The following is a 7,244-nucleotide window of genomic DNA, read 5'->3' on the forward strand; positions in this document are numbered from 1 at the left end:
GCCAGAGCAAACAACCGAAAAATGACTTTTAATTTGACAGATTTTCACGGCACTAAATTACCACCGTAGAAGATAAAATGATCAGATGCACGGTATACAGGCGTTCGCGCGATATGATGTGATCGTCTGCTTTTGATGAAAGATCCTAGATTTAAGTCATTTTTGGAGGTAAGTTAAGATGTCTTTGTTGAATATTATTCTTTTCATCTTGGAAATTAATGTTTTTCTCCTAAAAAATGCGTCAGTCATAGAAGGTTGCCTACGTAATAGACTACGTACCACTTTGTAATTAGTTTTCGTGGATGATGCAGGGACTTATAGTTTTCTTCAAAATATGCAATAAAGTCAAACACACATTGTACACAAATATACATATGTATGCATCTAAGGAATGCTTGAAACACACAAACAAATATGAAAAATAAGAGAGAAAAGATCGAGATTTTCATATTTTTTTTAACTACGGAAGGCCATTTGTACCTTAACGTTTTTGTTTTCGCCATTTGTACCATAACGTTTTCGTATTACTTCTTTTTCCCTATAACTTCTTAAGATATTCTACTGATTGAAACTGTTGAGAATGTTCTTACCTAATGTTAAAAAAAGCTTTCAATTATCCACATATTTGAATCATTTTAATGATTTCATGATGAATAATTATCATATATAAAATGGAAATAATAAGTTATGGTCTTAAATGTACAATTCAGAACTATAAAAAATATAATCCGAAATATTGAGTTAAGCTATAAATCTTTCATTCAGTATTATTACAACAGAAAATCAAAAGCTGTTTATAATAAATAAGTTGTTCTCTTACACACATATCAAACTGTTATTTTCTTGAATACATGTGTTTGATTTATTACAGATGTTAGATCAACAATCAACGATGTCAAAGGTGTGGGTTTAGAATTTCGAAAAAAGGTATAAATATATATATTTATTTAAAAGTGTTTTTATTTATGATTCATATGCCATGACAAAATGCTACAGGATAATGTAAATTTATATAAACAAAAGATAGTGTGTTAAAAAAAATCTGCCATACCATGTGAAGGAAAATAAGTACAGCTTTGATCAAACTTAAGTTTAATTTTTCCATTTCTGTTTCCTCTATTTTCTAAATATATGTAAAGTAACATTACTACTTAAAATCAACGAAAATTTCGTACAATATTTCGTAAAATAAACTTAACCAATTAAACGCCAGTGCTCCTTATGGCAATTGCCGATAATTCAACGCCAGATTTGGTCTGGTAAAATAGATGTTTGTAGATACAAAATGCTCGTTGTTTTTTCCATTTTAAATTCAACGATATCTATTCATACGACACATGAACACTAACATGGTGTTCGTGTGTATTATGAATATATATTAAAATGGAGTTTATTGTGTCACAAATAAAAAAAAACGAGCATCTTGTATCTACAAAAATGTATGTTATCATACCACATCTGGCGTTGAAATCGTGGCTATTGCTATAAGGAACACAGATTGTTTAGGTGTTAATTTTATTTTAAGAAAGACTTTACGAAATTTTGGTTGATTTTGAGCGTTATAGGGACTTTAATTTGTTTCATCTATTACAGATGCTAATATGGAACTGCCAAACAATCTGATCAGCACTAAACCTGCTGCAGCTGCATCGGAAAGGTAATAGCCATTTATTCTACACGCAACGCTAGTAAATACTCAACATTTACAGCTTGCAGTTGAAGGCACAATTAAATAATTCATTTTTAAAAAGCATCAATGACAAACATATTAATAAATCAACCCCACAGTACAGTCAAACTATTAATGAGTGCACAACAAAATTTACTACAGGATTCATACTGGAACAGTGAACATTTGTACATAGTACAAAAATAACATTGCGTGAATATCAACTATTGTTATTTCTGAAAAAAAAATAAACACAATATTGCGTGAATATCGATAATTGTTGTTTCTTAAAAATAGCTTTTTATAAACATAAAGTTCAACAATGCATTTACTTGCATTCTGAAATACACAATATGTATAAAAATATAAACCCTTCATTCTATTAAACGCTTTTTAATGCATCTGCAGCAGACGGCTTTAAAATCCATTGTGTCAAATCAAGAAATTGCTTGTTATAAGCAAATGCTCCTTTTGTCACAATTGGGAATGTCACAAAAGATTGTTCTGCCTAATGGTTGAAACAGCATGTATTCATATATTCTTTCAGCAATACCTGCCTGATATGATGTCAATCACTTGCAGATGACCAAGATCATGTTTAGGTACGCCAGAAGGGAGTGATAGCATAAATGCTGCCAGCAAAAATCGCTTGGACAAGATTAAATCCCTACCCGGACAGACCGTTTATACGTACATTGTCGGAAAGATTATTGTAACCCAATTCGAATCAAGCTATCCTTAAATAAAAGCCAACACAGACTGTATTATCTCCACCATTACGATCTAACACTTAACGATTTAACTTCAGTACAAATTGTCTATTTTGTGCTCAACGTGCCAAATTTGTTGGAAGAAAACGAGGCTATAATGTATACCCTGTTAGAACAGTTGAATTTAAAAAGAACATAGAACAAATATGTATCGATAGGGATGACAAATAGGGTTCATATATTAACAGCAGATTGGAAACAATACATGACTTAGCGGCTGCTGTTGCTATATACCATCAGTCATGCAGCGTAAATTTTAGGACAGGTAAAAGTATACCACAGTCAGGCAATTAAAAAGGAAAGAAGTGTGGAAGACCAGTGAACATGGCACAGGAATTTGCTTTCCAGGAAATAGCAAAGTTCCTGATTGAAAATGATGACGAACAAATAACACTAAAAGACCGTGTTGACAAAATGGTAGAACTATGTGGAGAACTCTCCTATACATCAACTCATATGAAGAAGAGATTACTAGAGCATTTTGGGTCCTCTATTGTCATCACAGAATTAAATGGAAAGAAGAATGTAATCACATTTAGAAACACTGCATCATCAATTCTTCATTCATTTTACCAAAAGTATAGTAGCGATTATGATGCTTATAAAATTGAAATAATAAAAACAGCAGCACAACTATTGCTAACTGCTATAAAGGATATTAAAGCAACAAAATTGTCTTACCCTGACTCTGCTGATCTTATGTCTACACAGGAAAATATTGACTACATTCCGGATAGTCTAAAAACATTTCTTAGAGAAATTTTCAGCGATAAAAAAGCAGATGTTAAGATTGCCTCTATTGGACAGGCCATTATCCAAGCAGTAAGACCAAAGGTTTTGATTCCTCCTCTACAGATTGGCTTAGCAGTACAAATGAAAGAAGAGGTTAAGCTTATAGATATGATATAAGCTCCACCTGGAGAAGAAAAATCATTATATGTGCATGCAGTTTTGAGCAGTTTTGAGACGTACAGGTTATCTGTGTATTATACTAGAATGTAAAATATGGTATAATAGAAGTGTTTTGATTTTAAGTGTTAACATTATAATACTTAAGTTATGCGTTATTTTAAGCTAATGACAATGCAACCAATCTTAGTTTAATTTTATTTCAACATACCGTAATATATTGGCGTGATTTAATAGTAACATGTATTTAATGGGTGGGTGGGGTAAGTTTACCCCTGTAAATGCACTATTTACATGAGTAAATATGCTAAGAAACTTCATGATACACTTAGAAAATAGAAAAATAATACTGTTTTCATAACTGATGTATTACTGAATACTGTTTTTGTCGGGTGGTTTGCCCGAAATGTGTTGTTTGAATAGAAAATGGAAAATATACTTTATTTAAAAAAGCGTCCGCGAGGGGCATAAATAAAATGAAGTTTTAACAGGTTTGCCCTGGAAATATTTCGCTAGACTTTTTTTCTGTCATCTGTTATACGTCATAGATGATTTTACACGTGAAACCGTTTCTGTTGCAATTAGTTGATGGTTAGGTGCTTTTTTTTCATAGGATGACTGGACTACAAGGCGCTTTGTGATAATGTTTTGTTTTTCAAGAATGTTTTAAACCGATATCCTAAGAAAATTTAATTGTTCTCGTACGTATTTTTCAAAATGTTCATTGTCGGGAGAAGATTCGGCCATTGTATTTAATGTGTGAGACGCTACTTCTGAATCGAATACAGGCAGGTTATTATCACTTTCTGATGGGTACAGAACAGAGTGTGTTTGTGATAGAATATCACTTACAGTGACATCTTTTGTATTGGAGCCTTGGCGCTGCTGCTTTAATCCTTTTTCATTCTGGTCCGTAGTACTACTTTTCTTTCGTTTCTGTGATTTTTCGCGCTTTTTATTTCCTCCCATGTGTACGTAATTAATTGATCACAGCTTTCATCTAACAGTAACGGTTGGCGTTTATCAAATTTTGCAGCAGTAGTATAAACATGCGTTGCATTCATGCGTGACGATCCGGCGGACAAGAGATAGTGAGCAGTTGTCAATCCGTTAATCCGTATATTTGGCGCGAGATAACATCCTGAATAATCAACCTTATATCGTCCAACACAAAGAAAAGAAACAAGTTATATGTTATTAGCACAATTCATTTAATTCACGTTGAGACTCACTTGTTATTTTGATATATCCAGATATATCTGATAATCCACACATATAAATCACTTTAAAACTATATTATTTTGCACTGAGACAAACGTTCGCGTCTGACAACACCGGAAGCGAAAGCACATCTATAAGACCACATCATATGTGTCAAAGAAAAAGACCCAAGTAGAACATTTAACAATGATGCTAGTGTTTCACGTGTCATGTCACCGGAAGAACATACAAATGTATGTATATTCATAGGGCATATCGTATGCTTATAAGCGTTGGCTGTCTATTACTTAATGTCAGTGTTTACTTAAGACGAAATATTGTATTGGACAGATAATATCGCAAAGTAATATGAAAGCTCTTTTAGACCAAAACCATTTGTAAAATAATGGTCAATTACGTCCATTATAACATATTGAAGATTGTTTGTATTTTGCTATTTTCCCTTGTCGGCAAACTGATTAGTACATAGTTCATGACTCTTGCTTCTCTGCCATGATAGATCCGGTAACTCTGTGCACTTCCACATATTCGTATGAATATAATCTGCCAATTGATCGTTTGTATTGTTACACTTACTAAAACAGCAGCCCATTACTCATCGTTAAGGAGTCGATAAATTGTCTTGTCTCAATTTATGCTTTCATTTTTATTGCAATAATGTGGCACAAAACTTATCGTCATAATGTAAACTCAAATACGACCTTCCGCCAAATTGTGCATCAATAAATACTTTTCAAAACCGATCACGCAGGTAATGCATTAACACAGACACACGCCATGCCTTTGCTAAATGATAGATTTAAGAGTGGTTATTGATCATATTAAGATACAATCGCAAGGTGAATGTTGATGTTTTCATCGATTATTCGAATAATGGCCCCAAAAATGGGTAAAATAAGTCAAAAACTGCAGGATATGTGGGAGCAATGGGTGATAATAATGTACTGAAATTTACAAAACCAACTTAAAAAGGCATACATTACAGTGAAATATAGTTTATATAGAGTAAGACCATGTGTAGTTGGTATTTGTCGCAAGCAAAAAACATATTTTGCAATCTACCAGTTGTGTGATACCGATTCAACACACAGTTTGTTTGACGAAGTACCGACATTCTAACTAATATTTTTATTCCCGTCATAATGTTTCACTCATTTCATTCTACACACACACATTTCTAAATACTTGTTTGGTCGCACTCGACGAAAAACTTCGCATTAGTAAATAAAAAGGCCTCTCCTTTGTGAAAAAATCGTCTAGTTAAATATACCAATTCTCAGAGAAATTTAGGATTTTTTTGCACGAACAGACGCGATGATCGCTTCACAATTTAGATGGTGTTGCTCGAAAATATCTCTCAATAATCCAAAAAAATATTGGCACACTCGAAATCAACACAAATACGTATATCACCAATGACACTCAATGCCACTTCAATATAGCATCTGTATTGGGCATTAATCTGCAATTATGATCACAATCTGATGTAGAGCTCGTATGTTTTCAAAAAAATCTCTCTAAAAACGATATCTTAATTGAAAACTAAGTTAAACGATGGAGAATAATCTATAACTTTGAACAATAAATTTGATGTTATAGCCGCGTTCTTCGTATCGCGTTTATACAAATTGAGGGCGATCTTAAAATTGAATACGATAAATCATAAACTTGTATTACATAAATAATTAAGTATGAAGAAGGTTAGAAAGCCACGTGCTTTTTATGCTACCTCATGGTATAACGATCAAGAAATTACTATCCGTCGAAAAGCATCCAAGTGTTGCGCAATTCCAAAATACTATTTTATGATCCATTCGCATGGTTTTGGAAATATTGAGGAGATGTTAAAGCTTGACTATTGAGTAATTGCCTCGGTATTCGGGTATTCAATGCGTGTGAGTTTCCCCAATACCGACGGTAATTTGGTTGTACTCTTTTGTTTTTTGTTTTATTCGCCATTGATTGTTTGCAGTTTCCGCAACGATTTCTACCATAGAGATGCAGATAAGCATCGGGTATTGATTAAATAAAGTCTAGCAAATGGCTTCTGCAAGAAAAGGCTAGATCATACAATTGTGCAACATAAATATTTGCACAAATAAACACACACACTAAAACCAATTTGTATGTACGTGTTGACGAACATGCATTGACCCATGCAGGTAAATGTAAGTAACAGTATTTGATAATCTAATTCATTTATTTTTTTGTTTATATGTCCGTTTTTAAGTCTGCTCTTCCTAGAATGCAAATAAATATACAACACCGGTAATTGGTACCACGTATCGCTTAAAACACTGTAATAGACGGGACATTGATCAAACCATCTCCTGTATGGCTTATTGTCTTGAATCTTTTTTTTATCTCGGTGGTCACATCCGGATAATGGGTAAACATTGTTTTTTAATAGCTGCCTTCTCCTTGATGATAGATAACGGATTACGAAGTATCCTGAGATTGTTTTCGTATTAGTAACGGACGGATTGCTAACTTGGATGGCAAAATGGTTAAAATAGAATTTCCTTTCAAACAAAATCTCCAAAATCTTCGAATATTAATCTACTGCTTGGTATGGCAAAATGTGCTTAATTGTTTTAGTTCATGCATGGGTCATGTTATGTTTAAGTTAACGTTTGGATACATTTTGTTTCAATGTGTCTGTTTTAGCCCGAAAA

General features: G+C 33.1%; 1 long non-coding RNA gene across 1 annotated transcript; it reads left to right on the forward strand.

Annotated features, from left to right (window-relative positions):
- The first annotated feature begins 21 nt into the window (after positions 1 to 21).
- On the forward strand, positions 22 to 5,124 carry LOC127851874 (uncharacterized). Its single transcript, XR_008036002.1, has 4 exons — positions 22 to 168; positions 872 to 927; positions 1,594 to 1,657; positions 2,217 to 5,124. It is a non-coding gene; the product is annotated as an uncharacterized LOC127851874 (long non-coding RNA).
- The last annotated feature ends 2,120 nt before the right edge of the window (positions 5,125 to 7,244 follow it).

This window comes from Dreissena polymorpha, chromosome 11, assembly GCF_020536995.1.
Source record: "Dreissena polymorpha isolate Duluth1 chromosome 11, UMN_Dpol_1.0, whole genome shotgun sequence".
Taxonomy (NCBI): Eukaryota; Metazoa; Mollusca; class Bivalvia; order Myida; family Dreissenidae; genus Dreissena; species Dreissena polymorpha.